Source organism: Mytilus edulis, chromosome 12 (assembly GCF_963676685.1).
Source record: "Mytilus edulis chromosome 12, xbMytEdul2.2, whole genome shotgun sequence".
Classification (NCBI taxonomy): Eukaryota; Metazoa; Mollusca; class Bivalvia; order Mytilida; family Mytilidae; genus Mytilus; species Mytilus edulis.
The window spans coordinates 5039191-5050690 of record NC_092355.1 but is presented as its reverse complement, the minus strand read 5'-3'; positions in this window follow the sequence as shown (position 1 = coordinate 5050690).

Here is an 11500-nt window from a genome sequence, read left to right as displayed (position 1 = left end):
AAGTTGGGGTAATTGTTTAATGAGACAAATACTTGTTATGAACCCCATGTAAGATTTATCCCGCTCGGACCCGTGTGTTCTATTATAAGTTTACTTTATTTTAAATTGTTATTTGGATGGAGAGTTGTCTCATTGGCACTCACACCACATCTTCCTATATCTAAGTTCACAACCAGAGTTATGGCTTTTAATACAGAATAAGCTTACGCACATATTAGAAGACACATTTTATTATAACACGCTTTCCGAATCGCAGATACTTAGAATGATGACCCTATAAAATGGTGAGAGGCAGGATATTAAGAACTGACAACTAATAACATTGAAAAACAACAATATACTTTACGGTTTATTGAACCCTGCTTTTTATGTTCATAAGTGCATATTTGTATAGGTTAAGTCTATTAAAAAGAATATTTGACTACAATATAAAAATTAAATATTAAATAATAATGTTAATCTCACTCTCACTTTGACTAGCTTTTTCTCAGCAAAGAATGCAAATTGGAATTTAGAAGTTCCTGTATCTGTGATGAAGGGAAAGATGAATTTTGTCAGGAAAATAAAGAAATACCTGTAAAATAGTTACACACTTCTACTCCATTTAATTGAATACAAGTCGTCTTCGAAGATAAATTATGAAAAGACTGAAGGGTATATTTAGGTCGTTGTAAAATTGCAACTCCAAATATAGAAAAAAAAGGTGATCAAGTGAACCAATCAAAACATTGAAACTAATGCATAGCTACAGTATAAAATCAATATAGGAGCTACATGGTTAGACAAACAAGAAATTTAAACCACGTCTTGCGGTTTTAAAGTCTCGTGACCTAAGAGTCAAGGACATGTGATTATAGCAAAACCATTGATTATATGTAAATTAGTGTTAGAAAATGAAATGCAAGAAGTGCATGAAAATTTTAACAAGAAATAAACAACATTATGTGTAATTAAAATGGGATGGAAAAGTAAATTTGATTAACCATGTTGAAAGGGACGTGTGTTGCTTATCAGCAGAGGAAGGAAAATGGGTATGATCAACATAGACTCGTTCATAAAAATTTGAACAAATTAAAAACATGCAACAGATATCAAGATCAAAAAACGACAACAAGAATATGATAGCCAACTGCTGGTTACAGAAATATGATATCAAATATAATTCTGAAAAATTATTTAGCAAAATGTTCTGTTCTAAAGTATACAAAGTCCAATGAAAAGAAACGATATCATAAACCAATAGTTATTTGGAAACATAAAAAAATCAATGTAACAGAAAACCGATGTTCTGTTCCAAATTTGGAAAAATTGAAATTCATACAATACAACTTGAAGATATTTGGGACGAAAAAACGAAAATTATATTACGTTGGAAAAAGATATGGACAAATTTAAATAGAAATACATGTATATCCTGTAGGGGTGCAAATCAAATTAGCTGGAAAGTTGAACATTACATTATTAACACGGAGCAAAAGCTGATTTTAGAATGGGCAAATCGCAAAATTGTAAATGCAATTATGTGAAACATAAAGAGATACCCTCAAAGATCTTTTTTCACAGCAGTAACATTATAACGGTTTTTTTAAAACATATTATTGACATTTTAATTTTAAAATGTGTAAAGGGCTAAAAAGAACAGCATATATCCCAATAAGGGAAACGTTTATACTAAGAATGTACAGTAACAATAAAAAATATAATATTATAACAATACCATTTAAAAATACAGTAAGAAATTGTAAAAATATGATTAAATATCAGTCGAAATGTGTAACTTCAAGCCAATTGATATCATATACAAAACTGAAACTCGATATTTTAATAGAATCTATGGAAATATAATTATTTTCACAAAAAGAAATATATGCAATTGAAATAAAGCTTATTGAAGGTCTTAAATTTATGTATCCTTTTTACCTACATGGTTTTCAAGTTTAGAACATTATACATCCACCAAAAGAAATATAGTATCAATTGATAAACAACGTCGAGCCTAATAAAAATCCTGACCGACATATAACAATGTAATCCAGGTGTTGAAAGCACAAGTAAAGGTAAAGTGAACAAGATTGAAGTGAGTTTTAATGTATGTTATCTAATGAAGACTGATATCCCATTTGATCGAGTTTTTTGTCTGTGTAATTAAAAAGAATGTAACGTGAAAGCTTTCCATAGAAACTAGATTTTTTAATATACTAGTGTCCATCGTGTATCCCTGGACGATAGGGCATTGTAAACAAAGGACCCTTTATGCATACATCCCTGGGTTTATCAAGGTAAGTTATATTCAGCTGTTTTGCAATTAAAGCTTTCCATGTGTTAAAAAAAGAAATACATGAATCCTCAGTATAAGTCTGATTTTTTTAACCCATCGATCATCGTATTTTTGATTCGAATCTTCGTATTTTGGTTCAGAATCAAAATTATAAGTCATGTGAAACACAATAAGAGCTTACATGGAACACGACACAAATTAAGAGCTTACATAGATCATGACTTATAGTGAGAGCTAACATAGAGGATGACATATAGTGAGAGCTAATCGCAAATATAGAAGTTTAAACGCACAGTTCTTTCATCCGGTGGTTGTCACTAGTTTCTCATCCACTGCTAAGCCATGATTGGTTCGATTCCAGAGAAATCGATTTAAATTTCATCAACAATACAAAGCAAAAATAATTTGTAAGTTTTAGAAGACTGTACTTCGAGGTCTATGACTCTTATCAAAGCAACTCCTCCTTACAAAATGTTCAACTGATGAAATTACATGAATTATGTCCATCAAAATCAAGATCACTAATGAAAACCAAATGCCATTCTTGGATATATAAGTTTTTTTTATATTATTAAAATTAACCAAATTAAGCATATTTACATAAAAATAATTCAAACCACATTGACATTTAAAATAGTTCTTGATATTGCCTATGTTGATGCTATGACTAATGTAGGCACGATATCACTTTTCATTGTTGAGTATACAAAATATTGAGATTTCAAAGTGAGACTCTAGCAAATCTTCCACATGATATTAACCCATCAAATGAGTGGATTAGTAGCGTTATTTTTTTTCTCTCCACTGGATATGACGCCACATATGACGTCTTCAAATTCACAACCGATAGGCTCAACATATATAGATATATTCCTATATATGTTGACAAAATATAAAAATAAGTTTTTTTTTATCATCAAGAAAACTTTTTCTTCCACAGATTTCTGTAAATTTTTTGTATAGTTTACCTTGATTTGTGATATGGTAGACTCACAATCATTAGGGATCTTCCTTTGGATAAATATGACCATATATCCAAATAAGGTTGCAATCTGAAATAAATTATTCAATTTAAACCCCCAAAGCAACTACGAACGTGTATATGAACAAAATCTCTTTCGTTTCTATTTACCTGAACAAGTTCAGAATTCCTGTAACAATATTTTTTTCAAACATCCATCAAAAGTAATCCACTCAAAGTTGTGACTGTGACGTACTTGTAATCTTCTCACTGGTCTGCAAGGATGTATTATAATGATATAGTCTGGTCGTTAGATTGTTCTTCACCTTTTATCTGCAAAATGCTCAAAACCCAAAAGGTATTCAAAATAGATATTTCGAACACTTAAACAAAACCAATGTATCTTGATAGAAAGGGAATTAAAATTAATGGTAAAAAGTCCTTAATTGAGTTTTGCATAGGTTCCTTAAAAAAATGAAAACAACATTGTATTCCTCCGAAACGCTTTTCTGGATTTGTCTTCATAAGGAATGCTCAAAGCCAAATATTTGAAAGTCAAGGATGTATATGAACCGAAAACATTAAAGAGCTATATCACAACATAGGGTCTGCGGAGAGCGTACGCATGATTCTTCCTTAACACGAATTGATGGACTTAATGTTCTCGTTATGACACAAAAAGTTGTTGTTTATTTTTACATCTTAATAAAACAATTTATGATTTATGTTCATATGATGAAATCATAATCTTACAGTCAGTTTAACTGAAGTCTGGAGCTGGCATGTCAGTTAACTGCTAGTAGTCTGTTGTTATTTATGTATTATTTTCATTTTGTTTATTTTCTTTGGTTACATCTTCTAACACCAGACTCGGACTTCTCTTGAACTGAGTTTTAATGTGCGTATTGTTATGCGTTTACTTTTCTACATTGACTAGAGGTATAGGGGGAGGGTTGAGATCTCACAAACATGTTTAACCCCGCCGCATTTTTGCGCCTGTCCCAAGTCAGGAGCCTCTGGTCTTTGTTACTCTTGTATTATTTTAATTTTAGTTTCTTGTGTACAATTTGGAAATCAGTATGGCGTTCATTATCACTGAACTATTATATATTTGTTTAGGGGCCAGCTGAGGACGCCTCCGGGTGCGGGAATTTCTCGCTACATTGAAGACCTGTTGGTGACCTTCTGCTGTTGTTTTTTTCTGTGGACGGGTTGTTGTCTCTTTGGCACATTCCCCATTTCCATTTTCAATTTTATAAGTATAAAAAAACGCAACAACGTCTTAAGCATGTATTTGTCTGCCAGATGAAAGAGGTAATTCAACCATTATGGTATCAATAAAGATGACACTGTTGAGAATATGTCGCATTTGGCAAAATATGAATATATGAATTACAATGGAAAATTCAATCGCATAAGTCCTCAACTCATAACTTTTTTCAATTCTAAAAAGACATGCGCAAAATAGATATTTGAGAGGTTCATGCGTTTATGAGTTTATGTAGATATTGTAACGCCCTTGGTCGAGCATTACGAAGCTAATATTTTTGTGTGTGTATATTTGATTATTAACACAAGATAAAAGAGTAACCTTGGTAGCAAACTTATCGAACTTTCCCTGGTAGTTGTGAAACTGCCATGATAACTTGCAAATAACTTGGTAGCTTAACTTTGCAGTCGAGACATTGGTTTCAAGTTCTTAATAAGATGAAATATAACAAAAACAGTTATTAGTTTCAACAATGACTATTTAATCAGTCATAAATATCAATATATATCATAAACAAATGCCACAGAGCGAGAAAACAGTACAGGGACCCTTTTGGACATTATTCATCGTATGTAAACATGGAGAAAGTGGTAGTATTCGTAGTAAATGATATAGGTCACTTAGTCAGGTCATAAATGTATATATTTTGGGGTTATTATTAACCTGGGTTCCGTGAGCGCTGAACTCCCACAATCGCCTGCAACAGCCGTATTTATAATTCGGAAGTCCGCAGACACATAAAGTGTGTCCGATACTACAGGGATAAGTGTGTCCGGAAAATTAACGTAGTGATTGGTTGTAAAATCACATTTACATGATACTGGGTTCTTAAAACTAGGCCATTTCTGTCAATTTTGATTGGTCTTCATAACCGGCAGTTCCCAAGGCAATAATATGGAAAATTGCACACATACAAATAGAAATGTACAACTTTCGAGGAAAAAAGGGAGATATGGGCTAATCAAGATAACCCTTAGTGTACATAACCTGGTTACAATAAACACCCTTAACCTTAATCGAACAAGCAGGTGAGAAAACGGGACAAGCGATATACATGTCAAACTAAAGCTGGGAACATGTCAAGGTACCCCCTGATCAAACAGTGAGAACGAACCCTGTCCTAACTATATTTCCCATAAACAATAATCATATAATATATACAACACAATATAATACGGCCGCGATACCTGAAATAGTTAGTGTTTATATCCACAGTACTGTCTACATAATATATAAGCAACAGTGCATATCAGAGTAGCGGAACGCGAAATTAAAAGTGAAAGTAGAAATGAACTCTCTGAGCAACACACGAAAAGAATGAAACATGATACATATAAACCTACCAAACTTAACTCATACCCTTAGGAATAACAATATTTTAATGTGATTTCTGAACTGAACTATCCAGAGAGTATCATTTTCACTATTTAACAAAATAACACATAGTTACAATGATTGTAGAATGTTGCAATGTATGCAATTGGAAGGTTTAATAGTCAATATAATGAGAAAACAATACCCAACAATTGCTTATTATATGTATTAACTTTTTACTTTAATGTATAGAGATATGAGAAACAAAAACATTACTCTTTTCATAAGCCACTTTATTTATTTTATTTTAGTTACGATTATGAGCTGGAATTTAATTAGACAGGGTCCGTTTTTTTTTTTTATTGTGTTTCAATGTATGTATTTCACAAAAAGAGCTAATTGAAAAAAAATTGAAACCTTGTGAATTTAATATATACTAGCAGTTATTTTTTTGTAACAACACCATATCATATTTGTAAGCATTAAATGTAAACAAATCAAGGAAATTTGCATAGGTTAAGGACAATACTATCATGAATATCTATTATGTTATGCAACTCGTTTGTGTTTAAATATGTTCTACGTTTATACGCAAAATAACATTTATTTTGTTTAACAAGTATTAATCAACCTGAAATTTACGCACTCCTACTTGGTTTGAAGACATTTCTTACTTTAATTAGGTCTACCGTCTTGAATCCAATTCGATATGTGTTACTGTGGACTGACATTTCGTTTAAATGCATGTTTTGCATTATTGATGTCTTCAAAACGTCGATTCGATATTTATATAGTTTAACTTGGGTAAGCCAAAAGTGCTATCCTGTTAATTGAGATACTCACCAGCTAGTGTACATCAGACCACTTTCCATTTCCAACAATTATGTCTTGTTAAATCTGTCATCACCAATGACAGAGCATGTGACCAGTGTCAACAAGTCACCACGGCCAATTGCGACTTATACACCTGTGCAATCTGATACATACCTTTTATGAGACAACCACAACTACTGCAAGGACATATTATCGACAGTTCAGTACCCAGATTGTACGTATAAGCCTTTGTATATATGAAAGCCCATCGTCTTCGTATTGAAAATCCTCCAACATCCCATTGCAGTATTGGTGCATGGACTGGTTAGGAGTCACTATCTCCGGATTTGCAGCAGCAAAATGTTGGCAAAATATTCATTCTAAATCAAGAAATTTTAAATAATTTTTTTTTTATTCAACAACAGTACTAGTATTGCACATACTCCACTGACACAGCTATCTCAGTAAAGATCTTTGTTTCATTAGTACCAGAAGCTAGGGGAATCTACAGATAGATAAACTGCATGCTGTTAGTCGTTTACAGGGATATTATTATAACATCAATGAATAGATAATGTCATTAGTTTAATGTATTCATAGCATATAGCGTTAAAAAGCAAAAGAGTATCTGCATAGCATAGCTCATCCGAGATTAGGTTCGTTGTCTATAAACTATTATTAATTTACATGTTTCCAGTTAACGGTTGTATTAATCAATTTTGAATGAATTGTATATTATTCAGGTAGGTCAGGTATAGTCTGAAAGATTGATGATAACACCATAACCGAAAATATATGTTTTGTTTTCTTGTACAGTACATACATAGTGCTATATTATCAATATTGCAATTTACATATAAGTTAAATAAATACACAAAATGATATAATGATAAAAAAAATGACCAACAGATAAACAACAGTACACAAAACACAACATAGAAAACTAAAGACTGATCAAGACGAACCCTACTGGGGGTGATCTCAGGTGCTCCGGAAGGGTAAGCAGACCCTGCTCCACATGTGGCACCAGTCGTATTGCTCATATTAGTACACACTTGTCGATGATAAGTCTAATTCGTTAGATAACATTTTGGTAAAAGGGGAAAGGAAAACTACGACAATTGAAACATATCCGTTGTCATCTGTGAAACAGATATTCCATAACGGTCAACAAACTCATGATAACGTCCATAAATGTACGAATGGATGATTTCACCCTCATCACTTGGAACTCTTGGTTTAATATCTCCCGTATGAGCAGCAACCCTCTATCAAGGAAATAATGATAGGAAGTACAAGCCCTGTAATATAGTATCAACTGGGAGATATATTCATCGTATGCATGCGCTGCTGGAATGTTGCTCTATAGAAATGGAAACTTCACACTTGGGAAGCTGGAATCATCTCTTTTGTCGTAAAGTTTTGTTTTCAACCGACCCTCTTTGTAAGTTTCTAGTTGTAAGTCCAGATATGAGGCAAACTGTTTTATCCCTTATCTTAAGTTCGATGGGATAGATGCATTCAACATAGTCACCAAATGTTGAATTATTTATAGAGAGAACATCATTTATATAGCGGTAAGTGAGGTTATAGAATACTGCTAACTTCATTTCTTCGTTCTTATGAAGTTCCTGTATGAAGCAGCCTCGTATGAATAAAGGAACAAGGCAACAAGAAGAGGAGCACAGTTGGTTCCCATGGGAATGTAGATTGTTTGTTGAAAAACACATCCTCCAAACGGAACAAATATGTCAATCAAGATATCAAGCATCTTGATGATGTCAGTTTCAGAGAATTTTTTGTTAGAATCAGACTGATTGTTTACGTATGACTGTCATTCAAGTGAAATGTTTAGCTAGCTATAAAATTAGGTTAAATCCACAATTGTCCACATACAAAATTGCCTCTACCAAGTTAAGAATATGACAGCTGTTTTCCATTCGTTTTATCTGTTTCAGTTTTTGATTTTGCCATTTGTTAAGGAACTTTCCGTTTTGAATTTTCCTTGGAGTTCGGTATTTTTGTTATTTTACTTTTTTTTCTAAATATTTTGATGAAAACAAATCCAGAAAAGTGCTTCGGACGAATGTCATTTATAACGTGTTTTTTTTTTTTATGCTAATAATTACACGTACCTGTCTGACATTACAATTACATGCATTGAATAAACAAAAAAAAACATGTAAACATTATTTAAGTATGTGCCTGTCCCAAGTCAGGAGCCTGTAATTCAATGGTTGTCGTTTGCTTATGTGTTACTTATTTGTTTTTCGTTCATTTTTTTTTTATATAAATAAGGCCGTAAGTTTTCTCGTTTGAATTGTTTTACATTGTCTTATCGAGGCCTTTTATAGCTGACTATGCGGTATGGGCTTTGCTTATTGTTGAAGGCCGTACGGTGACCTATAGTTGTTAATGTCTGTGTCATTTTGGTCTCTTGTGGACAGTTGTCTCATTGGCAATCATACCACATCTTCTTTTTTATATATGTAAACTATTGTATAATAAACAGTTTACTATATGAAATAATACATTCTATAAATGCACCATATTTCTTGTGCAAATATGTAAATAAAGGTAACAGTAGTATACCGGTGTTCAAAAGTCATAAATCGATTGAAAGAAAACAAATCTGGGTTACAAACTAAAACCGAGGAAAACACATCAACTATAAGAGGATAACAGGAACACTAAAGTAATATAATAAATTCTGTAAGCGATATAGGGCAAAAGAAAATTGTTTGCTTATATGTCATTTGGTATGATATTCTCATTAAATAATTTAGTATCATGATAAACTCATCATAGATACCAGGACTAAATTTAGTATACACGCAAGACGCGCGTTTCGTCTACAAAAGACTCATCAGTGACGCTCGAATCCAAAAAAGTTAAAAAGGCCAAATAAAGTACGAAGTTGAAGAGCATTGAGGACCAAAATTCCTAAAAGTTTTGCCAAATACAGCAAAGGTAATCTATGCCTGAGGTAGAAAAGCCTTAGTTTTTCAAAAAATTCAAAAATTTGTAAACAGTAAATTTATAAATATAACCATATCAATGAAAATTCATGTCAGCACCAAAAGTGCTGACTACTGGGCTGGTGATACCCTGGGGGAAATAAATCTCCACCAGCAGTTGCATCGACCCAGTGGTTGTAAATAAACTTATCATAGATACCAGGACTTAATTTAGTATATACGCCAGACGCGCGTTTCGTCTACAAAAGACTCATCAGTGACGCTGGAATCCAAAAAAAGTTAAAAAGGCCAAATAAAGTACGAAGTTGAAGAGCATTGAGGACCAAAATTCCTAAAAGTTTTGCCAAATACAGCTAACGTAATCCATGCCTGAGGTAGAAAAGCCTTAGTTTTTCAAAAAAATTCAAAAATTTGTAAACAGTAAATTTATAAATATAACCATATCAATGACAATTCATGTCAGCACAAAAAGTGCTGACTACTGGGCTTGTGATACCCTCGGGGAAATAAATCTCCACCAACAGTGGCATCGACCCAGTGGTTGTAAATAAACTCATCATAGATACCAGGACTAAATATGCTTTACTAATCAACTTAAAAAAAAATGTGTTGTTTTCCTATTTTTAACTGACCAACTACCTTGACACTGATTCAGCCGTAGCCTGAATTAAAAAAAAGAATTCCGTAGAACCAAAGTTTTGTGACAAAGTCTATAAACCATTACAAAAGTGAATTTAATTTGATTGAAACCGGATGTTTTATTTGCATAGTAAAAGATAATATCACCTGGAATATACTTATTTTGCAATCTTAAAGATTGTTCTATTTTTAGATTTTGAATGTACTTTAATCATGTTAATAGATCAATCGTCAATGGAAATTCCTTTTATGCAGTTGATAAGTAAAACACAGTTGTTGACGAATGAACATAGATGATTACAAAATACATTGGCATATGCGTAATCACGCATTTCAAAATGTAATGTGTTATAAATAGTTGTTTGAAATTATAATTTCCTGTCTGGTATGGTGAACAATATATAATAGATACGGATATAATGTTTTAGACATGCAGTGTTTGTATTTAAATATGTGAATTTTAATTTTTTCATCAAACAAATAATGTTTTCAACTTATCGTGAAAATGTATACACAACTCATATGAAGATGATTCAAGCATAATGTAGGTCGTAACGTCCCCCTGTACCCACTAAATCCACAAAACATTGGTATCGAACGAATATTAATAAATCATCAGATTAATCTAGAGAGCTATAACTTTAAACAAATGTAGGAGGAAAGGGAAGGTCAGATTGTACTCAAGTCCAACCAAAACATTAAAGATTAAACCAGCAAACTAAACTAATGTATGATTATGCTACCATGTATGATCAGACAAAATTGTATTCAAGTGACGATTTGAAAACATTCTTAGCATTGTCTCTTAATTGTACTGGTTTTATTGCCCGTACAAGCTAGCTACAAGAATAAACTTTAAGATTCTTCTCATATTGGTGGGTCGAACTTGGTTTTATGGCTATCCAAAATCCCGCCTATACCGTTAAAATGACAACAATATGTGATAGGAATACAGCACAAATACACGCAATAACACGCACAACACAGAACTACATGTATATGTAATATAAAAGTACATTACAACATGTGAACCATAGAATAATAAAAAAAAAATCACCTGCCATCAATTTGCAATTTGGGTTACGGACAAGTAGAACGTGGAATCTGACCTTTCAAAAAAATTGTCAACATCCAATGAAAATAATCGTTACAATCGAATTGCATTTGATTTAACACTTCCATTTAATCAGTTTAAAGATACTAAAACAAACAAAGGACTATGGTTATTGTAAACACTTTATAAAAAA